Here is a 26,774-nt window from a genome sequence, read left to right as displayed (position 1 = left end):
TTTTTAAAAAACCATACAGCTAGCAATTTACTAAGTCCTCTAAGTTCAAAATGTACAAAACAGACTCTTTCAAAAAAAGTCAACCTCTTGGGCTGACAAGACATGACCCTAATGAATAAACTATAAACAAGTACTAACATTGGCTATAGGAATCTAGCTGAGGGAGTGATGGATAAGTGAATTTCTTTGCATTGGTCATTTTAATCATTGCTAATATTTATAGAAAACGCAACAACTTTTAAAACCCAGAAGATCTATTATCTCACTTGATTCTGAAAGTAATCATGTAAAGTATTTAGGCAAAATATTAAGACCTGCTGCTGACTGATGGGGACATCAAAGCTCAGAGAAATGGAGCAACTTCCTGGGGGTTAGCAGACCAATACAAGAAACAGATGATGTTGAACCCAGAGAGGCTGACTCCAAGTTCCAGACTCTTGTCACCATAGAGTGTGGCCTGCTGTGTAGTCCCATTAGGCTTCTGACAATGTCTCACATTTATCTGATTTTTACTAAGGCAATTAACTGGTTTATGCAGATTATTTACTCTATCATAAGAAATTCGCTGGGTTCTGGGAATACAAAAATGAATAAAACCCACAAGAAAATTGTATTTAGGGGCTTAAACTTTGCAAGTATTAAAAAAGCATAACTGCAGAAAGAAAAGTATTAAGCAGTTCTTCCACCTTTCATTTAGTTCTTTTACAATTCCACATTTCCATAAATATTAAATTAAGCACATTCTATTTTCTTATAAACACCATAAACTTCTCACAATTCCCTACCCTCTTTTTGTCTAAATACTGTATATTAATAATCTACTCTGATTTCTTTCTAATATACATAGAAACACAATCATAGAATATTAGATCTGGAAGAAGCATGAAAAGAAATACAGAGTAGATACTTAAATATTTTGGATTAACTAATGAGCAACTGAATGAAGGAAGAAAGGAGATGCCTGTTATTCAAAGAACCCAATGACAAGGTTGAACGTTTTCTATTACATTTTGGTAGCAAAATCTCTTGTGTGAGTACAAATTAGCTACTTTCTATCTCTGCCCCCTTGCACTTACAGTCTTTTAATTTAAAGATAAGAAAGCATGGTTAAAATTGGTGAAATCTGAATTTCTTTCCCTCTATTTTATGTTTTTGCAATTGTAAGAATACACTGCTTGCAAAAAAAAAAAAAAAAAAAAGATTAAAACAATCAGTGTTATGTAAAATTTTTACATGATTGTCACTTTTTACCCCATCCTTATCTCATGTCTATTACTGGCATTTTACAAATAGACTTCCATTTTTTTCTATGTATCAATTATTACTTTTGCATTACAATTCAATATATTTATCATATAATTATAATCAGAGATATAAGTTATACGAGGAGTGGCATCACACTGTACATATTTTACTACAAACAGCTTGCTGTCTTAATTTGAAAAAACAATTTATTGTGCTGGTTTCAAATATTTTTTGAGACACTCCTCTGTGCTCGTAAGTAAAGAATGCCACAGAGGAGAGTATGGGTTCTGCATTCAGGCAGATACAGGTTTGATTCACCACCTATGTCATCTTGCACAATTAACTCACCCTGTGAGCTTTACTTTCTTCATCAGTCAACAGCAATAATAGCTAGAGCTTCCTAATAACATAGTGAAGAATACTAAAGATAATCCCTATAAAGCATATAGCGCAGTACCTGGCACATAGGAACTGCACAGGTGTTCACTATAATAATCAATGCCATTACTTACTTGTACAGTGAAATATTCTACAGCACTGATATGCTGGGTTGAATAGTTGAATTTCAAATTCCCTCAAAATTAATGTCCACCCAAAACCTCAGACTGTGACCTTATTTGGAAATTAATTAGTGAAGATAAGGTCTTATTAGATTAGGGTGGGCTCTAATTCAATGACTAGTGTCCATAGAAGAATAGGGGAATTTGGACACAGAGACACATACAAAAGAAAGAGACAGGGAGAACACTACATGATGTTGGAGGTAGAAACAGGAGGAACGCATCTATCTGCAAGGCAGGCATAGCCAGCAACCACCCAAAACTGGAAGAGGCAAGGAAGGGTTCTCCCCTAGTGTCTTCAAAGGGAACAGGACCCTGCCGACACCTGGATTTTGGACTTCTAGCCTTCAGAACTGTGAGGCAACATATTTATAATGTTTTAAGCCTCTTAGTTTCTGGTAATTTGTTTCCACGGCCCTGAGAAGCTAACAATGGGTATATTTTTAGGCATTTTAAAATTGATATACATTTAGTGTTGTTATTGTGTTTGTTTGTTGTTATATACAATCTTACAGATTCTTCTGTGACAGATGCCAGAAATATATTTGTTGAGCCAAGGATACATGCATTTAAATTTTTGACAGGTACCGCCAAGTTGCTCTATAAAATGAATGTATAAAATTATACTCTCACATCAGTATATGACAGTGCCCTTTCTTGATAGTCTCACTAACAATGGATAGTACCAATTTTTGCACATGAGAGCTGTGGAGTATTTCACCAGTTATTGTAACTTATTTGTGCCTTAACTTATACCACCTATAAAATTAAGATAGGAATAATATTTACCGTTTAAGCTGTTTGGAGAATAAAATGTGTCAAATACTTAGAACAGTACCTAATATAAAAAACAGCTTAATAGGATGTTTCTTTATTATTATTATAATTGAAACCTTCAAGAAGAATAACCTTCCGCTCAGAAACCAAAGTACCTTCCCACTTAAAAACCCTTGCAAATTCTTGATGAACATGAACACTTCTCATTCCAGCTGCTTCCAAGTTTATTTATTGTTTATCAAATAGAGGTTTTCCTGATCATGGTCGCAACACTAAAGATATGATTAAAGGGAACTACAAGAAACATGCCTTGTCTCTAATAATTTCCTCTGTAACTAGCCAAGTGCCTAGTCTTTCCCTTCCTCCCTTTCCCTTCCTCCCTTTCCTTTCCTTTCCTTTCCTTTCCTTTCCTTTCCTTTCCTTTCCTTTCCTTTCCTTTCCTTTCCTTTCCTTTCCTTTCCTTTCCTTTCCTTTCTTTTCCTTCTCTTCCCTTCCTTTCCTGTTCTTTCTTCTTTTCTTTTCTTTCTCCTTTTTCTTTTTCTCTTTTTTCCTCCCTTCCCTTCCTTCAAATAATGAACTGAGATTCAGAGAGACAGTGTTATATTTGTGGTAAATATGATTCCTCAAAATATACACTGGATGTGGAATCAGAAGAATTGATTAATGTCCGATCCCTGCCATTAGTAAGCACATTTAATTGGCACGAGTCACTTAATTACTCTGGATGTTTGCTTTATAATTTATTAATCTGTTCTTTTCCCAAATATTTCTGGAGAACCTATTTGCTGATAGATAAAGACAAGAGAGATATAGCAATTGCTCTCATGGAACTTTAATTTTATTGTGAGAGAGATATTAAAATCTAAAATTCAATGATTTTGTTTTTATTGTTGTGATAAATCTACACTAGGAAAGTTAAAAAAAAAAAATCGCCATAGCAGGGATGTTTATCTCAGGCTAGAATGTCAGGAAACACTCCGCTGAGGAAGTGACTTTGAATCTGACATCTGAAATATGACTAGGAGTAACCCAGGCAAAATGGTAGAAAAGGAGAAGTTATAAACAGAGGGAACAGGCTACCTAAGGGGCTTGAGGCTAGAGGCACAGCTCAGGAGTGAGGATCGGAAAGAAGGCGTGTGTAGTTAGAAGGCAGAGAGGGTAGTGAAGTGAAATGAGGATGGGGTCGGCAGGGGCCAGGTTATGCATAGTTTATAGCATATGTTAACAATTTAACTGCTTATGTGGGTGCTGAAGAAGTACGTTTCCACCGCGTACCACTGTTGTGTGAGTGCTTTTGTGACACTGCTTACAAGGGGTTAGCAGTCTCATCATCTCAAATCATTCCACCGGTTGGTTATGCGTTTAGAATTTCTTGTTCTAATTATGGGGTAGGGGAAAGGACTGAAAGCCAGTTAAACCATTCAGGAAACCCTTATAATTGTTTGGGAATGAAGTGATACAAACTCGGACTAGATATTCACTACAATGATGGAAAGGAACAGATGAGTCACGTGTAAGAGACATTAAAGAATAGTTGCCTTTTATAATTAAACAACAAGAGTCAAAACCATTTAGCTCCTACAAGGCAATTAAGCCCAATCACCATTGGGTTGGCCGTGGTTGCCTGCAGCAATCTGTTAAGATTCTGAAGATACAACACGGAAAGGGAAATGTGTACTGATCAATTAATTACTGATGGCTATCACAGGTGTAGGAAGGATGAATGGCAGCAGGGATTTCCAAATACACCCTGCCTGTCAAACACTTATTTTACAGGCTGGTCACTGAGACCAGAGAGCCCAAGTGAATTCTGGGGTTTCAGTTTTCACAACTTGTACTGAAGCTGAGACTAGCTCTTGTCTCTTTCCTGTTTCGTAGGCTCCCATTATGTGGTTTACATTATGCTGGACTACATTGACTTAAGGCAATCATCCCTGTCAGTCATCCCTGTATAGCTCCCTTCTACGAATATGAATCAGCTGACCCACTATCTTACATCAGCTTCAAATAATGTAAATAATCATACAACATGCTCTATATGAAATGACCATCAAATACTTATCAAATAATAACTAAATTATATTCTAAACAACTACTTGACTTAGGCACTATTTTCCATCTAAGTAAGAATTAAGTATTGCTATTAAGCCTGTTTTATATTGAATGTATTAATGGCTGCAATTTTTGCCAGCTTGTGTCTACTGGCAGTGAAGGATTTCATGAGAAGAGAGGCACAGTGAGGCTGGGATTGCTTTTTCTTTGAGAAGTATAGAGCAAGGCAGGAGGGTGTAGAGAAAAGGGCTGGGAGGGCAGAAATAAAGTTATACCAGAAAAATGATGAGAGTAGTATTAGAAATGAAGATGTATATGTATTAGAGACAAATTTCAGTGGCAGAATAAAGAGTCATTGCAGAATTGGACCTACCTTAGCTTATTCTAAGAGTGCCTTTTCAGGCATTCATATATTTTTCCCCATCAGGGGTGATATTTTGATAATAATGCCTAACTCACAATGTTGTTCTAAAACATAATGAAAGAGCGTGCAGAAATAAGTGGCCTTAGCAGAGACCACAAAATGGTTTTCTGTCAAATAACTTCACTAGACTTATGGGCTTTATTTCCTGGAAAACAGCTCTCAGCCCCAAGATCACCTTTTTTCTTTCCCTCCAATATAGGCCCTGTACTATACACAGTGTACCCTACTCTACAGTCACTTTGTCTTGCGATAGATCCACACAGAACCTCAACTAAGAGCAAGTCATACCTGGGAAGTAGAGAATAAGTTAATCAGAATTTTAAGAGCTACTTAGTAAACTGACCACATATCCCAATTTGCCTGGGACAATCCTGTTTTCATCTATGGTCTTTGTATCATTATTAATTTCTTCCGCTTTCACTCTCAAAGTTTGGGTGAGAAATTGAATGACCATCCTATTCTTTGCACTTTTTTGGTATCTCTCCTTTTATGCTATCATCCTTTTTTGATTTCTCTCACACTCACCCTTTTTTCCTATCATGCATTTTAATCTCACTGTATTGCAGTTCCTTTATTTCTTTGATGTCTTCCCTTTACTTATGAACTTTATTTTCTTTTTCTTTCTCTTCCTTATTCTCTTCACACCTTTCTCCTATCAAATAGCTGTTCCCATTTCTTGTTCTTCATTCCTTCTCAATTTCTTTTTTTTTGTTGTTGTTGTTCTTCCACCCCCATCTCTCTCTCTCTCTCTCTCGCTCTCTCGCTCTCTCTATCTTCATTCTATCTCCCTCCTACATTCTCCTCCTTTCTGTTTCTTATTTCCATCTCTGCCCTAGTCTCAGTATCACATATGGTAAAGTCTGGGATAAGCACCCCTATGAGTGAACAGTTGTCTCAGTTTACCTTTGGTCTCCAGATATGAGCCCAGGAAGAGAGGTGGACACAGAGGAGTATGAGTAATGACAAGGGAATGATATATTTATCCCAGTTTGCTAGCTACAGAGGAAAGTTTAAAACAGGATTTGAAAAGCAGGGGTGGCCCAAACCCAGAATAGATGGCCTCAAAGCACTGGTGACTTTAGCATTTCATTTTATTTGCCAAAGGGTTGGGGTGAGGTTACTCAGACATCCCCACAGGCTCACCCTCCTTCTGGAATCTAATCACAGAGCGGCATCATCATAAAGATAGAAATAGCTCATGCATCCATTTGTCATCCCTTAGGGTGCAGCTAATCAGAGCATCCCTGAGCTATAGCCGGAGAGCAGGGACATTAAAGCAAATTTGTTGGAGCTACACAACAATTGAGTTCAGGGTTAGAAGAGAGGGCAGGATGGGTTCTATGACTTGTGGTGAGACGTATGACTCAAAAGGGCTTGCATCTTCCTGAAATGTGAACACATATGACTCTAAACTCTACCTCTGACCTTGGAGTCAGGAAGGCAGGCTGTATCCTCTTATCAGTAGGACATAAGGATTTGGCTGCTGACTCAAGCCACTTTCAAGCTTCCCAGAGAAGATAACAGACCACCCTGACTGAGGTGACTTTGGATAGCTTAGATAGGAACCAGGATTTTTCCACTTTCTATGATAACACACTGCCTTATTTGAATGAAGAACTGCAGGCAAATGTTGCCTGAGGCTTGAAGAATGTTAGATTTGAAGACCTGGAGGACCAAAAGTAATACTTCTCAAACTTTAATGTGCAAACAAATTACCTATGGATACTGTTAAAAATGCACATTCTGATCCGGTAGCTGCAGATAAGATTGTACATTTCTAACAAACTCCCAGGTGCTGTTGATTCTACTCTTCTACAGACCATATTATCAACAGTGAGGACCTAACATGTTTCCATCCTTCTGTGAATGTGATGTGAAGAAGTATTCAAGAAGAAGGATGACAGCTTCAGGTATACAACATAGTGATTAAACATTTATATAGTATCGTATGACAACTATAACATATATTAGGTTGATGCAAGTGCAACTGTGGTTTTTGCAATTGTTTTTAACCTTTTAAACTGTAATTACTTTTGCATCAACCTAATGTATATACATACAGAGAGAGAGAGAGAGAGAGAGAGAGAGAGAGAGGGAGAGAGAAAATGTATATGCATTTTAAGACAGGAAAAAACTGTATTAAAATTGTAATACTCAATATATACGGATAACAAAAGATGAATACAAGTCATGTGTATGCATTGTTTTGGCACCCCCGGCATATATATGAAGAAGAAGGATGACAAAATCACCACGTGCACTGCTACAGAGCTGGACTAGACTGAAAGAAATGACAGTGGGTTTTTGTTTGTTTTTACTTGTATGTAGTATTGTTCTCACTAGCACTACCTTTGGAGTTAGACAAGTCCAAGTACAAACACCAATCTACCAATACAGGCAAGTTTTAGCCTCTCAGTCTCTTCATCCATAAAATGATGTAATAACCCTTCTACCTCAGCTAGTTTTTGTAAGAATTCAATGAGGAAGTATTACACATGTAAAGTGATCGGCATCGTGTCTGGCACACAGTATCTGTTTTCCTAAAATCGTCTTCATTTTTCTTACTCCATTCAGGTGAAACTAATGATGAACAGAATTGCCAGAAAACTCCATCAAACGTGACCAGATATTAAAGGGAAAAGAAAAGCATTACTCACAGAAAAGTTCCTCTTTCTTCTAAGCATTTAGTAACCAAATATAACCAAATTTCCAAATTAAAAGTCCGATTTTAAGGGCTGCAACACATGACAGTGCAAACTGAGCTAAGTGCACACCTAGCAATCACCACATAGTTCCCACCAAATTGTATATTCCTCACGGTTATGAAGCAGGTAGCAGTAAACTGTGTAGCGTGAGACCTACCTTTTTTCTGATTTGCAACAAAGATCCTTTAGATTAGCATCAGTGCTTTACCCAAACCCCTAGGTATAATTCCCAGGGGGTTGTACAGCTCTATAAGTGTCTTGCCTAGTCTTTCTTTCTCTCTTGGCTTCTTGTCTATCTTCAGAGACACAAGAAAAATTGTTTCTAAGTCTCTTATTAATCAAGTATCAATCTTTATTTTTTTCTCATAAATCAAGGCAAATTTAACGACTTCACTTCTACTAGTCACCTCACTTTATCCCACTCAGTTCTTGAAAAACACTCCTTAAACATAGTTGACTATGGGATCAATCTCTCTTAACAAGTTAAGACCCAACACAACTAAGATATGAAAGATTTCCCGAAATTTACCTCTAGTATGAAGCCAAAAGATCTATAATCACATCAATTATAGCATATAATTGGATAGCAGAAGACTGAGGGACCCAGCAATTCCAAGATTCTGCCCTCCAGCACAGAAATATCTCCCTGTGTGAGATCCATACTCTTAAAAATAAGACAACAAGTCCAAAATTGAGTTACTCCACCAAACTGAAACTTAATGACAGTTTCTGCTCTCCCAGAAATGAAATCTTAATCTTGTCAATCAGGAATCACAAGATCAGTACTAATTAGCTCACTTCCCTGCCAGAAACCTGCCAGCCCCTAAAGGGAGAGAACTTTGCACTAACCAACCTGCTTGTTTGCTTCCTATAACTTCCTTGTTCTGGCTCCCTTCTGCCTGTAAAACTCATTCATTTTGTACCATTCCACGGAGCTCTTTTCTATCTACTAGATTGAATACTGCCTAATTCAAATCAATTTTTGCTCAAATAAACTCTTACAATTTCTAACATGCCTCAGTTTATCTTTTAACAATATAATGCAACCGAATATTTTATAAACTGAATATACTTGTGCGCCAAATCACTATTAAGAACTCTAGTAAGTTGGACAATTCAAGTGCCATTTTGCATGAGAGTCAACCAACACTTTGTGGTGTTCGGCATAGCTCGTGCTTTCCACATACTCTTTCGTTAAGTCTCACCACAACATTGTGAGTTAGGCATTATTAGCATTTTCCCACTGATGCAATAGTATCTCAGAAAGTGAGAGCTTGCTTAAGATCACCAGCACAGAAGTTGTAGAGCCTGGATCCCAAACCATTTCCCTAGGATCCTTCGTTCTTTTATTTTTATTTTTTCCAGATTAGGGCACCCCAGAGACTTGAAGAGACTCATCACAGCCTGAATGGGTGGGTCACAGATGTTCCAACTTCTTCCCCACAGTCCATGCCACCTGGCCCCACCTGGCCCTATGATCCATTGCCAGGTGGAAAGGCCACTTCATTCCATAACAATCAGAGCCGGGAATGAAAGCAGTAAAGTAAGCAGCTGCCCTTTCCTCTGTTCTGTTTTCATTGCAATTGCTGTTGAGATAATCAGATGTTCGCTCCAAGTGATAATTTCTTATTTGTTTACCCTGGCCATTTAATGCCCAAGCTAGGCTGTGGCTGGAAAGATGAGAATTCAGCAGGGTAGCTGGTGACATCTGAGAGTGGGGAGGCAAAATTGGCACCAAGAGGTGTACTCATAGCCAGCAATGAGCAGCAGGTAAGGTTCAGATTTTTCTAATATTCAAGAGGAGAAGCAAAGCCCAGATCATAGGCATTTGCTCTGAAAATTTGAGTTCTAGTATCAAGACCAGAAAGACCACTGATTGGAGGCTCAGATAATTTGAGGGAGCCTCTTGGAGTCTTACCCTCTCTTGGTCTTTTCTCCCTCATCTGTAAAATGGAAGGCTAATAAAACATTTTGCTGTGATTATTAAAGTATGAAATGTATTTATCTGTTAAAAAATAGATATTTATTGGTGTTTCTATGTTTCAGGGACTGGGCTGATTGCAGCAGACAATGGAGAATAAGGCAAATATAGCAGTTACTCCCATAAATATCACAGTTTTGTGAATATCACAGGTAACAAACACTGATTATTTTTTATTATAAATGATAGCACAGGATACTATTCAAGTTCTCCTTGAAACTCTCTCTTCTCTTGGCTCCTAGAAGGCTGTGATCTTTTCATTTCCCCCCTAACTTACTGACCTCTTCGTTATTTGCAAACAAAAAAGACATTTACAATGATCTAAGATCTGGCCCCCATTAGCTTTCACCTTACCTCTCATTACTCTCTTTTTCACTGAGGCTCTGATCACATGATCGGACACTGCTAAACCTGCTCCCCTGCCTTGGGTTCAATGTGCTTGCTTGTCCTCGTCTAGAAATGGTCTTACCTAAGGAATATGCATGGAGCTCTCTTTGTCTTCCCTCATACCTCTGCTCTAATTTCACTATTTCTGCATGGCCCCCCACAACCGCACTATTTAAAAACACAACACTCTTCCCACAATCACCACCCATCCCTTGCACTATTTTCCCCCAAGTCAGTTAACACCACCTGACACATTTTACGTAAATTAATAAATAATACGGTAAACTAATAGCTATAAATGCATGCTCAATGAGGAGAGCGGTCTTCACCTGTTGCCATTTGCTGCTGTGTCTAAAAATAATGGCATAGGGTTTGGCACATTGTAGATATTTGATAAATATTTATCAAAGGCAGATATGGACAAATGAATGAATAGAGTATTTAACAGGAAGACCAAAACTTGTCTGGGATTACTCCCTGATCCTTAGGGTTTTGTTTTGTTTGTTTGTTTGTTTAGATGTAAAAAGGGTTATATAGCTTTTATAACATTTTAATAACCTCAATCATAATTATAATTATTATTACTATTAGTGGAGTTAGTAGGCTGTTGTAGTATCTGCTGTAAGTAAGTAAATTGAATCGATTTCATGCTGACTGCACCTCTCTTTCTCTAGTCATGATATTGATCATTCAGTGTGATAAAATGAATTTTCTTCACTGGGGAAAATACCTTTCTCTCCTATGTACATTATGCGCAACCAAATGGGGCTCTTAAACACATTTGACAATACAACTAAACTATGCCGTGTCCTAACAGGGATCATAAAAGCTAAGGGAGGTTTATTCACATTTGCATCTAGTGTAGGTTTTCCCATGTACATTTTGAAAAAGATGTGCTATGCATTTGATGAGACTCAGAGAAGCCACGGAACAGAGGTTAATCTTGTTTTGCATCCATCTCATTCATTCCAAGGGCACTTCCAAAACATATTACCTATATTTAATAAGCTGCACAGTGCCCTTGTGAACTGGGCACAGATCTCAACTTTATTGCATAAGGAAAGATAGTGGTTTGCTATGAAGACAAAACGGCCAGGTTGGAAAGAAAACGGAGGTCCAAATTTGTCCTAGATGCATTATTTTATACCTCCTGGCAATTCTGCTTTCATTTTCACAAAGGCACATATCGGTTGGAGGGATGATGCGTTACCCTTTGTGATACTTATTTGTGTCTCACTGTGAAGGCTTTAAAATTGGCCTGGGACACCAATCTGTATGCTTGCCCAAACCAGAAACAATGTGACCTGGTACGCAGACATCAGTAATGGAGGAAAGATGAATCCATTGCAGCTCAATTCTGTATTACAGAAAAAAATCTGCTGAACAACCCACTTATAACTCCTTCAGTCTACAACTGCAAGCATTCCAAAAAGGAAAAAAATAAGTAGAAATCAAAGGCTCAGTTAATCATTAATATTAAGGAGGGACATCACTTGGAAAACACAGCCCTTTGGTCTTCAAAGGTTTCTGTTGAAATCTATTGATTTGACTTGCCAGGTAGTCATGGACAATTCTGTTTTCTTATTTGTAAAATTGAGATAGTAAAACAAGGTTTGATGTTCACTAAAGGTGGATGTAAACCAAATGAAATCATACATACACACACACACACACACGTATATATAACTACTCTTTCTAGATTAATGACATCGGTTCAGTTATCATAATTAAGTACCATATTTGTGGTAAAAGGGGATGGAACACCATTTTGGAATAATTATTTTTACTCAAAATAATATGTTAGAACAGTATTCCAGAAAATTGTTCTTGACAAACATCATCCATTTTTACAGTTTCCATACAAAATACAGTAATCCATTGACAGGGCTAGCACACTATCCAGAGCAGTTGCTAACTTTAAAGAGAAAACCAAGAATGAGTGTTAAAGAATAAAAGCATAGCCAAAGACAGAATTTCTTGGAGAATATAGGTCTGCTAATTTTTACAAGTATATACAGTCCTACATCGGTATCCACAGCTGATTGGTTTCAGGATCCCCGTGGATACCAAAATCCTTGGATTCTCAAGTCCCTTATATAAAATGGCACAGTATTTGCATATAACCTCTATTTGCATATAGGCCACTACAGGGTCTGCCTACACATCACCTCATTCAGGTGAATTCAGTAAAGTGCTCATGACATAGCAACTTCAAGTTTTATTTTCTGGAATTTCCTGGGATTTTTTTTTTTTTTTTTTTGTAATATTTTCAATCTGCGATTGGTTGAACCACAAATGCAAAACCTACAGCTATGGAGGGCCAACTCTGCGTGGGTGCCTGTGTGTGTGTGTGTGTGTGTATGTGTGTAATTTTTCATTGTGAGATCAGTTTATGTGATTTAAGCCTTCACTAACAATATTAAATGTTACTTATTAAAACGCTAGCTTAGATTTTAAAAGTATTTTAAAGCTCTGGCATACTAAATTTAAATGATGATGGCTACTATTCAAGAAAAAAAATAGCTCTGTGGAGGAATATTCCAGTGTGTTATTTTTTTGTTTTGTTTTGTTTTGTTTTTTAAACCTAAAGACTACTTGGAATGCATTTAAATAACCATTGAACTAGACTTGATGGGTTACATGTAGCAATCAGTCTCCCAGTAATTCAACTCTGATAATTCACTATCATCATTACTCTTGGACCTACTGTGATCAGAGGTTTTGCAGTAATACTAAAGAGTTCCTTGTCCTCAACTTTTGTAGAGTGGGAGGAAAAGAAGGTTGGAGATGTCTCCTACATCAAATGCCTACAGAAGAGGTGCCTTCATATCTATACGAAATCAGTGGCCTCCAGTCCTTCATAATCATTACCTTTTGGACCATTCCATGCCTCATCTAGTCCACTCAAGTCACCTAGAGTCTGATGTTATTCCTCAAATACAACAAGTTCATTCCTGCTTCAGGATATTTCCATTACTAACTCCAGTAGTCCTGTAGGTCTGCTTATGTATCATGTTATTAAGAAAAGGTACCCTGACCATTGCCACCACATGCTACCCCCAGCCCTCCTTTCCCCTTCCCTTGTTTTATTAGTCTCTCTAGCACTTACACCCATTTGACACATGATATATGACCTTTGCTATTTTCTTACTGGCCATTGTACCCCACTATAATGGTAGGTGTCACAAAGTTAGGGGCGTTGTCTATTCTGTTTCCTGTTGTATGCACAGAGCTTCCAATGGTTTTTGGCACACAGTAGGTACTTTTTGATATCTGTTGAATAAAATGATGCATATAAATAAATAAACCAATGAGATAAGTCCAGATGATGATATGTGCTCTGAAGAAAACAAAAGAGCAGTGATACGAAAAACAGTTGGGCATTAGACGTGGCACTAAGGAAAGGTCTTTTGTAGCATTTGAGATGAGGCCGGAAATGACAATGAGGAGCCAGCCTTGGGAAGAAATGGGAGCAGAACATTCCACACAGGAGGAAGAGAGTTTGTTGAAAGCCTAAGTGGGGAGGTGGTAATCTCGATATGTTTGAGGGACAGAAAGAAGTCCAGGACGGTTTATGTGTAGAGAAATAGGACAGAACAGAAGATAAGGTGGAGGGAAAGACACGGGTCAGACAATGCAGGATCCTGTGAAACAGGATAAGAAGATGAGTTTGATTCTCAGTGCAGTGGGAAGGTTTTATTTACATAAAATCATGAAAGTTGTATAACATGACCATAAGAGAGATTTTAAGAAATGAAACGTCCCCTCTCCCCTGCCATTTAAAAATGAAACTGTCTTTTAAACTCAGGCCTAATCAAACAAAAGGATTTTATCAGGCTTAACATTTTGAGTTTTTAAGAATTATATTTACTTAGGCAGATATATTATTACAAAACTGAGTAAGCTTCTTCAGACCACATGACCTGCTTTTTCACAGGCTTACCCAGAAGAGTGTCACCTATCAATCCCACTTGAATAGCAGTGCGTTTCAGATTTTGTTATACTGAGAGATTTTAGTCAGCTTCCTTTATGTCACTAAAAAACCTGAACAACAAACCCTTGGCGTCCATCATATCCACTGCTCTACAGTGACAGGCTGTTCTTTATTTTCGTTTTGCATGAAAACCTTGGCAAACGTGCTCATCCCATTTAGCCTACTATGAGAGTATTTTCAGACCCAATTAAATGATTACACAGTTCAAAATTAGATGATTAAAACTAATAATGTTAAGACTCCTTCAGTAAAGAAAATAAGGCAAAAACAAACAAAAAACCTGAGACCCAGCAGAAGGTACTTATAGAGATATCCATATTTTGATAAATATACACTGAAGACGTAGGAGTATAGAAAAAAAAAAGCAAAAACGAAAACAAAAAAACCAATTAAGATTCCATTGAAAAGAGCACAGTATCACAGTATACCAGATACTGTTATTTTTTTAGAACTTGGAAACCAACAAACCTAAGGAGTGAAAATGACTGAAAAGATATACGTGTGTGTGTGTGTGTACGTGTATGTAACAATTTGCCTTACTTCTTTGGTCACTGTCCTTGTGTACGTAATACCAATGAGTTCACTCAGCCTACTCGGATGACCTGTGATATAGATGCATAGTAGATGTCCTTTGCATACCTATGGTATTGTACAGCTTACCCAAATCCATCACATATGCCATCTTAGCTATTGTGAGGAAGAAGTGGTTTTATTCTCACTAGCAACAGAAAATTGCCACAAATAACTGCAGGGAAGATAAAAAATAAAGTTGCTGAAAAGTGTAAGCCCCTAGCACACTTAGTGCCCACATCTTGGTCTCCATTATCGTTCACCAATTAAAAAAGAAGAGACTCCTTGGAGAAATGGCTGATCCTTCCACTGAGGCAGGATATATACAAGATGAGTCTAGAGCACCTTGTAGTGGCAGAAAAATAACAAGTGCTTAAGAAAAGAAAAAATAAGAGAATATGTCAAAAATACAGAGTAGGCAACTGAAGGCTCCCACTGGTTAAAGCTGGAAAACTTTTAGCAGCAAAATAAAGTCATATTGGATTATTCTTCAACGTGTAAAATTAATACTCAGGAGTCAACAGTGATACAAATAAATGATTGAATTGATAGAAAAAAATAAATTACGGAAGGGAAAAAAAATTGCAGCTTTACAGAGGAGAAACCTGACAAACTTGACCTCAGCCAGTTGATCAAGGACATGTGATGAGTCATGTTGATAGTATGTAACTTTGCTAGGTTATGAAAACGGCACTTTACTTCTGTGATCTTGCTCCCCACCAAAACATATAACCCCAGTGTAATCATTAGAAAAACATGAGATAAATCCAAATAGATATTCTATAAAATGCCTGATCAATACTGCTCAGAACAGCTAGGGTCATTGCCTGAGTCAGCTTGGGGGACCATAACACAGTGCCATAGAATGGGTGGCTTAAATAACGGAGATTATTTTCTCTGAAGGATGGATGTCCTAGAATCAGGGTCCCTGCAGGTGGGGTTCTGGTGAGACTGGATGGCAGATGGCCATCCTCTCACTATGACCTCACACAGTGGGGCAGTGAGGGGTCGGGGCGTGCAAACTCTCTAGTGTCTCTTCTTTTAAGACTCTAATCACATCATGAGGATCCCTCTCTTATAACTTCCTCTAGACCTAATTACCTCCCAAAGGTTTCATCTCCAAATTATCATCACAGTGAGTGCTAGGGCTTTAACATGAATTTTTGGGAGGGACATACTTATTAATTCACTTCATAGCAGCTACTGAAAAGAAGAAAAATTAGATAAACTGTCATAGTCAAGAGGAGCCTAAGGGAAAATGATATCTAAATGTAATCTAGAACCCTGGATGGGATCTTGGAACAGAAAAAGGAAATTAGGAAAAAAGTACGGAAATCTGAATGAAGTCTGTACAGCACGTAATAATAATACATAACTATCCATTCATTAATTATGACAAGTACACCACATTAATGTACAATGTTATTAATAAGGGAAAGTGGCTGTGGGACATACGGAAATTTTGTGAACTATCTCCACAGTTTTTTCTATAAATCTAAAGCTATTCTAAAAATAATAAAGTTTATGTTTAAAAGTGCAAGATTAGAAGGTCATTTTAAAAGCCCAAACCAGGATATGCTGGTTAACTGCCGATCTTTTTCTCATTACAAACTATAATCTCTTTAAAATACTCTGTTTAATTTATCTGCTTTGAGACCATTAGGTGGCAGAGGTCTCTACAGGTTAATTAAGTTGTTGTTGTGTGTGTGTGTTTTAAACATTTGCATTTATGTGCGAGGCCCTCTTTGTATTCTTTTATTCTTTTTGGTCATTTCACCCTTTGCCCTCCATTTTACCATTACAAAGTGCTGGTTAAATGAGAAAAGTCCAGCTGGCCCTTTCTACAGTCTTTCTTATTAGGTAGACCTGGTATTGCATAATCTTTATCACACTGCAAACATCAGCTAATTAATCGGCATGGTATCCTTCCGACATGACTATTCCATTCACTTTTTTTTATAGTGTAGAAAACTAAAAGCCGAGTGACTTTTCCATCCTTTCTCAGTAAGTTATGAGGATGTTAACTAAATTCTTAACCCAAAAGTTCTACCATAGACTAAAGAGGATGTTGGATGTGGGGGGAATCTTAAAAACATTGTAGGTCATCCCAATCAAACATTGACAAGTCCGCCCTCAACATATTTGATGGGTCATTCCTGGTTCTCTTGAAATATTTTCAATGCTGAAGAATTCACTGCCTCATAAGGTAGCTCATAAGAGAGGTCATTAGAAATGGTAAGTATGGAAATAGAGCTTACCTCCAACGGTCACTACTGCTTTCATTAGAAAGCACTTCTTTATGGTGATTTGAAGCGTGCTTCCGTATGATTTCAGCTTTTATTCTAGTTGTGCCTTTCAGAGCAATACAAAGTACATGTACTTTTGAGGTAGCCCGGAGTTGAGAAAGGAGAGTGGGATATAAAGAAGACAGTGAGACCCTGATTCTACTTCTGGAGCAATCAATAAAGATAAGATAATTTACAAAAATCAGAGACCATAAATCATTGATTGAAGAATTACATCGGGAAATATGAATACAAAATAATCAGTGCTCAGACATATACTTCTAAATTACTGAATTTCAAGATATTCTCTGTAGTCACGGTTGTAACACCAGTGACTCAACAGTGGTCTGGCTATACATCAATAGGGGAACAGTAGAATAAATTATGCATTTCCATAGGCTCTCTCAGGAATTAATTATACACTCAAGACAGCTAATAGAAATTTGCCTCTTTTCAGATGAGGGAAGAAAGTCAGTAAGGGTAGATGGAAAGAGAGGGAGAAGGGAGAGACAGAGAAAGTGAGAGACAGAGAGAGAGAGAGAGAGACAGAGAGAGAGAGAGAAGACAGAGAATGCAAACTTTTATGTGTTTATTTGCCTGGTGTTTTCTGAATATGTACAGATAGATATCTTTGATCTGATTCAGGATATGGATAAAAACCAGAGACTCAAAAATATATATGTATGCATGACGATATATGAAAAAATATTTAAGACTGAAATATAAGAAGAAATAGTAAATAAACTATTTAAGATAAGGTTTTTAAAAAGCAAGCTGGTACAATGTTTAAACACACATCTTTTGGAAAATTTCAAGCATCACAAATTCTATTTATTGCAACATGGGAAATATATCTCTCTGAAAATAGTGCACAGTCTTGTAACTTCCTTAATAGTTATACTTCAGAGATTTCTATTTTTCTAAAGAAAGATGACCATTCACTAATTTTGTAAAGGACCCTAGGGATCTTCAGGCATTTAAATGGAAAGACTGACCCATGGTTTCATACACTAGTTATTTACTTACATCTTGGAATTTCGTATCTTCATCTATAAAACAAGGAAAAATAACATTTTCCAATGGGTGTGCAGAGAAGAGGAAGGGACAATCAAGTAAAGGCTACAACACACTGCCCAACATATAATACAGGTTTCAGTACCTTCTAACCAAGTTTTTCTCAAAGGAAGTCCTACGATATTTGAATATGGATACCTGCTGCCTTGGTATTTTCTCTTCTTACGGAAAAATATAGCCATATTCTTCCTCCACTTCTACTGTATGACATGGCTTCTGGGCCCTTTCCTCTAATGACAACCCTGTAGACATGTTTTAGCTTATCAACTTTTCCATCATGCCTTTCATTCCGTTGTTATTTGCAACAAAGTTTTTAGAACTTAAATGTCCTTGGTATCCTGATACTGTCACATTATTATTCTAAAACTATTTTTATATCTCCTCTTCAGTGTTAAACCTGAAAACATAACCTACGTACGTGACGTATGTAGCAGCTAAATATTGTTCTCTCTTTTATAAAACTCACTTTGCCAGTGGTCAGGGCACACCCATCTCTGAAGTCTGTATTGCATTTCCTGCCGTGATTTGTCCATCTCTTTCATAAAACACTTCCAATTCATTCAGCAACCAATCGCAGGTAAAGAGTTATTGAAACCAGAACTTCAACCAGTCAGCACGTATTCTCATCTATCCAGAATCCCGTCTTCTATTGCACTACTGAGTCTCTTGAAACTCTTAAACATTTTCCTGGTTTTGTCAGAACTAATTGCCTTCACACTAATTGGATTAGATCATCTCCGGATCTCTACCTCCCAGGATCGATAACACCAATATGTTCCCTAGTCTCCTGATCTCTACTTATTAATGGATAGATGGAAGCTAGAGATGATAGCATGTCCTAGTGATGTGCTTCTATGAGGCTTTGATCAGGTCCTAGTATGGACCTGACATACTAGGACATCACCTTATCTCTTTGTTGCCTTTCCCATTGGAAGCAGGTGGCATTAGCATAGAGTGACTATTATCTAGGCACTTGCCTGGGCTTCATTGTATGTAAACTTTCTCCTAGAGTAAAAAAGAGCACACAGAGAGAAGAAAAACGGATATAAAACCAGCTGAGTTTTGTACTTACGACTTTTTGTTCAGAGATGGTACAATTTGCTTCTTTTTTTTCTTATTTTTTTGCTTTATTAAATTTATTGGGGTGACATTGGTTAGCCAAATTATATAAATTTCAAGTGCACATTTATATAAAACATCATCTATATATAGCGTTGTGTGTTCACCAACCAGAGTTCTCCTTCCATCACCTCTTTTTAAACTTGCCCCTTGGTGTATGAGCTAAGAAAGTCATGATTTGATGTCACCTTTAGCCAAAATTCTTATTGGGAGAGGGCAATAAAGGGATCAGAGGATGTCTCCCCCTTTATAAAAGTCTGCAGAGATTTAGCCACAAGGAAAGCAGCTGCCCTCTGTGTCCACACACAAATAGCAAAGAAAATATATTTATAGAAGGATCAGATATATTCATAGAAAAAAGACTTACTTTTGGTCAGAAGGGTGACACTGTCTAGAAAATAACTGATTATTTATTACATAGCATTTATTGGGAAACGTAGAGGGAATAGAAACTTTGGGGGGTGTGTGCGTGCGTGCGTGTGTGTGTGTGTGTGTGTGTGTGTGTGTATTTCCTGAACTTTCCATATCAAAGTCATCCAAAAAATTGAAGTCCTTCTCAGCAAGGTCTTGCCCAACTCTGGTGTTTTTAAGACAGAAGCATATTATTTCCCCATAAAAAATATCTATTCACTAATAATAGAGCTTAGGTAGGAATCCTGGTATATTGTACTATTTACAGTGTTTTGATATAGCCCAGTTGTTGCCTATTTATATAATCTGCAATACAATCTAGAAACCAACAATCATAACTTCCATTTCACAAATAAAAGAACGGAAGCACATTTAAATGAGCTTTTCCACCTTAAGCAAATCAATCAAGGAGTCAGAATAAAGATCTATGTTACTTAAATTCTAGTCTTATGTTCATTTTAAATGATTCTGGTATTTATTTGATTTCTTTCTCTGTCAGTTTAAAATCATATTGATAATTTTATATTCATGACCATATCCTAGTAAATTTACAAAGAAAATATTCGTTCAACATGCCTAATGTTTAAATAAGCAATGACTATCTGCAGTTTGGTTGGAGACATTCAAAGTCGTTGCGTGGTTTTGTTGCGGCACCGTTGTTATTCTTATGTAGGTTTAATTATAGAGAGGCAAATTTTGTATTAACTTGTGACTCCCTCTGATCCTTTTAACTTTAGAAGTCTGGCTGAAACCACAACCTTTGATGCCCTAAAATTACATTCCATACCCAAGTTTAGGGTGTTTTCCTTGAATAAATAACCTATCTACTAATTAACTCATTTCAGCCACTCTACGGTTTTCTGCCTCTGTGCTCCAATTCCTCCCATAGCTGCAACCTCTTAGCCTCACACGTAATATTTCAACTTTTTGTTGTTGTTGTTGTTATTCTGTACCTGACAAACCTTTGGGGATTCTCATAATTTATTCTTAAACTGATTTCTTTTGGGTTCCATGGATTTTAATTTTATAACTTTCCCTTTAGGCAGTTTCTAACTCACTCTTTTTTTTTCCCCTTAAAGTTCACTGAGCCAGCAGTACCTGATACAATCTCCAGTGAAGATGTCAAACTTAATTATCTAACCATCATCATGCCTTAGCACTGAAACCCCTTTTAATACCGCTGATGACACCGGGGTTTTACTTAAGATGGAGTCAAGAATAGCTCCTTGTCTTGTAAGCTTTAGTGTGAACTCTTCCAGGAACCAGTTGTTTACGGCACTGCGGAATTAGTTCCACAAACTATGCCCCGATGTGACATTCATCATATCCATTTTATTGCAGCCCACTGTTTTCTCAACATTTTGAATTTGCCATTGCTTCTCGTTTGTTCATTTCCTTTGCCATGTGGACTGTGATTTAGTGGAATGATATACAACTGGGTTAGAATTCTAGCTCTGTCACTAGAACGCGTGACCTTCAAGATGTCATTTAACATTTAAGAGACTCAATTTTCTCGTTTGCAAAACAAGAAAGATAATTATACCTGCTCGATGATTCTATTTTGAATATCACATGCGATAACAGAGGTAAAAAGCCCCAGCACATTTCCTGGAACATAAGAGGTGTTGAATGATTTTTCTTTCTTCACCATGGTTGATGGGGCCCGTGAAACCAAATTCAAAAGTTCAGTTTCTGTATGCCCTATGGCAGTACAGCAAAATTATATGCATCAATGAAACTGGATTAATATACACCAATATATTATTAGGTTTAGAAGTATTCTAAGGAAAAATTTAGTGTAACCTCTTACCTCCAATTGTATGCCGGGACCTTTTCTACGAATTGTAGGAAACACGAGGCAGGTCTATAGGTCTGTAATCACAAAGAGTTTACAATTTAGAAGGGAAAATTGGATGTCAGCCAATAATTGCAAGAGGGAGTGTATATTTATGATTAGTGCGAGGCAAGTAGGGCTTCTTGGAGGGTAATACATTTGATCTGAATCTTGATGAAATAGTAGGATTTTTGGCAGATGTGTATAGGAAATATCTGTGTGCACAGGATGTTTAATTAAGATTTAATTTGAGTGGGATTATTTGGACAGCAAATTGTATACTCCCATGTGACAGGAAAAATCTTCAACATTTCCTCTATTTTTCACCAGAAACTCCATTATAGGATAGATATAAAGAGCAGAGATTTTCCATCCTTATTAAAATATAATAATCAAGTCTTCAAAATTGACACTCTCACAATTCACTGAGACAAGCCTTTTACTAAAGGAGATTTTTCACCCAAGAACAGAATAGGTCTTCTCTTTCCTGGTGGCAGCAGTACTTGGTCATAGCTAAACACACTACATTTATGTATCTGTCCTCCACTGGATTGTGAATTTATTTTTCACTTACTGAGGGTCTACTCTGTGCCAGATATTCCTATAGGAACAAAAAGACAGAGATCGCTGTCTTCATAAGGGATACATTCTAATGTGGAGGGACAGACAATAAATGTAGTGAATAAAAAATATAGATTGTGCCACAAGGTAATATAACCTAGGATATAAAGCAAAGGAGAGGAAAGTAAAGGTATTAGAGAGTGCAGGAGACAGTCTGCAGTACGGAGACACTCTGCAGTTTTAAATAAGGGCAACGGGATAGGTATCCTTGAGGAGGTGACATTTAATTTGACTTAAGGAGGTGAGAGACTCACCCTTGCTAATTATCAGTGGAAAGAGAATTCCAGGGAAAGAGAACAACATGTACAAAGACCCTAAATTATAAATTTACCTGGTGTGCTGCCAGATAGCTAAAAGGCCAGACAACGCGGAGAAACAATGAGCAAAGACAAAAGTAGTAGGGAATGATAAAACATTATCTTGAGCAATAATACGGTGATGATGGTGGAAAGATTGAACGGGACCTTGTAGGTGATGATATGTCTTAGGCTTTCGCAGTGAGTGAAGTGTGGAACCAATGCATCATTTTAAACAACGATGTGATGCACTATGACTTACATTTGAAAATATTCTTGTCTGGTCGTGGAATTATATTGGTTGAGAATGGGAAGGGAAGGCAAATGAAGCAAGCAGGCTGGGACAGTAATCCAGGTGAGTGAGGTGGTGATGCAGACCAGGATGGCAGAATGAATTTTGGACGTATCGTGATGATAAAACCAATGGGATTTGTGATATAGTTGCTGAACATGGTGGCGTAAAGAAAGAGGGGAGCCAAGGCTCAACCGAAGGAAGGAGATGCCATCATCTTAACTGGAAAAGCCCGTGGGAGTAGTAGCAGATTTCAGGAGAAAAATAAGTTCTGTTTTGGATTTGTTGGTTTGAAATGCCAATTCTACAACTACATGACTAGGCTGAGTAGGCAGATGGATAGAAATGTGGTTGAGAAAGTCAAGAGAAAAGCGAAAAATAAAAATATAAACTGGGGCATCTTCAGCACCAGGATAGTATTTTAATCTAGGTGACTACATGAGATCACCAAGAAAGTGGTACTGATAAAGAAGAGAAGGTCAAGAACTGAGTTCCCAGGCACTCTACCCATTAAGAAATGGGGAAGAAGAAAAAGAACCAGCAAAAGAAATGATGCAATAGTAGCCAGTGGAAAATTATGTAGCAATAGCAGGAGAAAAATCAGTAGAGGGATACAGAAAACCAAGTGGCAAGAGGGACCAAAAGAGGAAAACTGAATATGTGAAAACTGAAGAGTGAATATCTATGAAAAAAAAAAAAAAGAAAGAAAGAAAAGTAAGCTGAAAACTAAGTGTTGGCATTAGTAACATGGAAGAGGTCACTGGTGACCTTGACACAAAAAGCTTTAATAAAATAAAGGAGGCAAAGACCTCCCTGGAGTAAGTTTTAGTGCAAATAGGAGGACAGGAATCAAAGACCATAATTATCAGCCACTTTTTGTGCATATTTTATCCTAAGGGGAACAAAGAAATAGAGCATAAATTGAGCCTTCTTCATCTTTACATCACAGAATATATTAGCAGCTAGAACAATGTAATCAACAAAAAAGAATGAATGAATAAAGAAAACAGATAAAATATTAACTAAATTCAACCCATTTAGCTCCAGGAGAAAAAGTGTTTTTGGTTAATGCTTTTCCTCAGAACCCATACTCATTTAAGTGACCCAGGCTGTAAATTCTACCTTTAACTTGTTTTTATTCTCTGAAACATCCATTTTAGATTCTCATTGAATCTCAACTACCTAGTACAATTGCTTCCTAACTAATCTCCTTGTGTACGTTTTGTTATTCCTCTAGTTTGACTTGTAAAACCTGCCTGATGAATTTTTCCTCAATGAAGCCATTCTTCACTTGCAATGTTTCTACATTACCTGTTTTATCCTCCTCGTCTCCATCCAATGTTCGAGCCAAATGAAACGATACTTTTTTCGCTGTTGTGGGGATACTCTATGATTTCTCATCAGCACATTTTAACTCATCTGCTTCCTCTTTTCTACTCTTTTTTTTTTTTAATTCCAATTACCTTTAAATAATTTGTTACAATGATCTTCCTTTACGAAATCTCTCCTTATTCCACAGAGTTTTCAAAACACCCAAACTCTCCTAGAATTATTTGGAACACTTCTTGTGACCCTTCTTGTTATTTTATAGTGTGTATTATATAGTTATCAATATATTTTACTCATCCACCCCCTATATCTAAATAGAAATAAAGCACTGTTATCTCACTAATTTTACCTAAACTTTTTAAGGACGAATTTACAACTTGAGTTAGTTATAAAGACCACAATCAAGGCCTTGAGATTCTCATTTTTATTACCATATATTTTATGCCCTTTCTATAAATTATGAAAATTAGACTATAACAGAGAAAAAAGAAAATCATGAATCTTTAGAATTATGCTATGGCATAAAATACTAATATAGTAATATTAATTACTATTAATATTAATATACTACAAGCTTATTAATATTACTATATGCTGGGTACTCCTCTAAGCTCTTCAACCTCCAATGATCCTCACCTTCTAATATTTATGCACTTGTATATAGTCTCCTCCCACATTCAATGGGGCTGACCTTGTGATGAGTAGGACACTGCAGAAATCATGGTGTGTGAGGTCTTAGAGGACAGTTTGCCTCCACCTCCTTTGGATCACTCATTCTGCCATATCAAGTCAGCCATTCCAGCAGCTTATAGAGAGGACAATGTGGGATGAAACTGAGGCCTCCTGCCAACGACCGTGACCAATATGTTGGCCACATGAGTTAGCCACCTTGGAAGCAGAGCCTTCAGCCCAGTCCCAATTTCAGATGACTAGTACCAGTCACCATATTGACTGCGACCTCATGAGAGATTCTGAGACAGAAAATCCAGCCAACTCTCTCCAAGATTTCTCATGCACAGAAACTGTGATAGATATTAAAGGTTTACTGTTTTTACTATTTTTTTATTATTTTATATTAATCTCAGATGTACAAAACAACTGAACTGTAAAGATTAGATGTTTACACCCCTCACAAAATGATAATCCCCCCTCCAAGTCTACTACTCATCCGAAATTGTATACAGCTGTTAGTATACCACTGACTATATTCCCTATGCTGTACATAACATCCTGTGAATACATAGATAGATAGATAGATAGATAGATAGATAGATAGATAGATAGATAGATAGATAGATAGATAGATAGATATATATAAAATTATAGTTGATATTCAATAGGTTTACTATTGTTTTAAGCCATTAGGTTTTAGGGTAATTTGTAATGCAACAATAGCTAACTATTCCTTTAGTTCATTCTATGACATTGGGTAGATGACATAACCTTCAACTTCTAAATTAACCTGCTATTCCTTTATCTCATTCAATGACGTTGGGCAAATGATGTAACTTGAAACTTCTAAATTAACAAAAAGATTGAAATAGAGCATGGCAATGGATGCTTGTAAGTTCAACACTGTGATTGTTCATGTCCTACCTTACCACATACCAGGGAAAACAATTCAGTATTTCCTGAGAATAGCCTCTGTGGACGACCATCATGTACTCTGCAGTGGCCTTTTGCCATATCTAACTCATTGGTTTTTAATGCTGTTTCTGATATATTGCCCAATCCATCCATAAAGTCACCCCCAGAATGTTATATGAGGCTGGCATAATGCTAACTCTTTTAAACCACAGTAAAAGCAAATGCTTCTAATTTATGCTGCCTTTTTATTCCCTACATAATTTTGATTTTAATGCTTCATCTCGACCATATCAATATTCTTTTGATACTAGCAATTGCAAACAAAAAGTAAATGTTTCATTCCTCCTCTTGGCCAACTGAAGGGGAATGGTCATAGCTCCAGGCCTTGAGAGGAACAGGAGGATTTATGGTTAACTTTGTAGGAGAAGGGATTTAATACATTAGGAAGCACTGTGCTTGAGAGTCTAGAGATAATGGATGCTGATTTCTACTCTGTCATTACCAACCTGCAAGATCTTTGGCTACTTTCATTTTTTTTAAGCTTTCAACTAAAAGTGTTGGGAGAGCTGCAACACACATAGAGTAATTGGGAGTATTTTGAGTTCTAAGGTAATTTACAATACAACAGAGTCCAGTGGGAACAGGATCTTTATTAACACATAGCTCAGGGTCCATAGCCCACTGTCATTGGGATAATGTAAGGTCTACATCTAAATCTGACGCAAAAGGAAAGGGAGACAACAAAAATGTATAAATGCTGACAATACAATACCTTCCTAGGTCTCTTCTCAACCCAATGTCAGCATTGTGCAGTTTTTACTTCAGACGGTGGGAGGAGCAAAATAGAGAAAATATTAGCAGTATAAATATGATAAATAAGCTTTTAACCTTAAAATGTGTTTTTCTATGAGGACTTTTTCCCACTTTTTCTATGTAACCTTTGGGCATATCAAGTCTGTCCATAACCACTAAGGGATATGAACTAAACTGGATAATCACACCTAGCCCCAATGGGTTAGTAGTTATTGTTTTTCTTTTTTTACCCCCCAAATCAAATAGATTGTACATATCTGCTGCTAGGAGAAAAGGAATCTATTCTGGAGTGCCTCATCACTAAAATATAGGATGTAAATATAAGACAAACACACTAAATAACTGTAACATTACTAAGTATGGAATGGCACAATACTGAAATATTGTTTAAAATTCTAGCAGCTACAACATCAGACCT

The 26,774-nt window shown here is 37.1% G+C and overlaps 1 long non-coding RNA gene across 1 annotated transcript; it reads left to right on the top strand.

Moving 5' to 3' along the window:
* Positions 1-9,320: 9,320 nt before the first annotated feature.
* On the top strand, positions 9,321-24,157 carry LOC117032166 (uncharacterized). Its single transcript, XR_004424691.1, has 3 exons — positions 9,321-9,533; positions 9,810-9,896; positions 23,865-24,157. It is a non-coding gene; the product is annotated as an uncharacterized LOC117032166 (long non-coding RNA).
* Positions 24,158-26,774: the final 2,617 nt, after the last annotated feature.

This window comes from Rhinolophus ferrumequinum, chromosome 12, assembly GCF_004115265.2.
Source record: "Rhinolophus ferrumequinum isolate MPI-CBG mRhiFer1 chromosome 12, mRhiFer1_v1.p, whole genome shotgun sequence".
NCBI classification, from domain to species: Eukaryota; Metazoa; Chordata; class Mammalia; order Chiroptera; family Rhinolophidae; genus Rhinolophus; species Rhinolophus ferrumequinum.
Note: the sequence above shows the minus strand (reverse complement) of the source record. Positions and strands in the feature narration are given on the sequence as shown.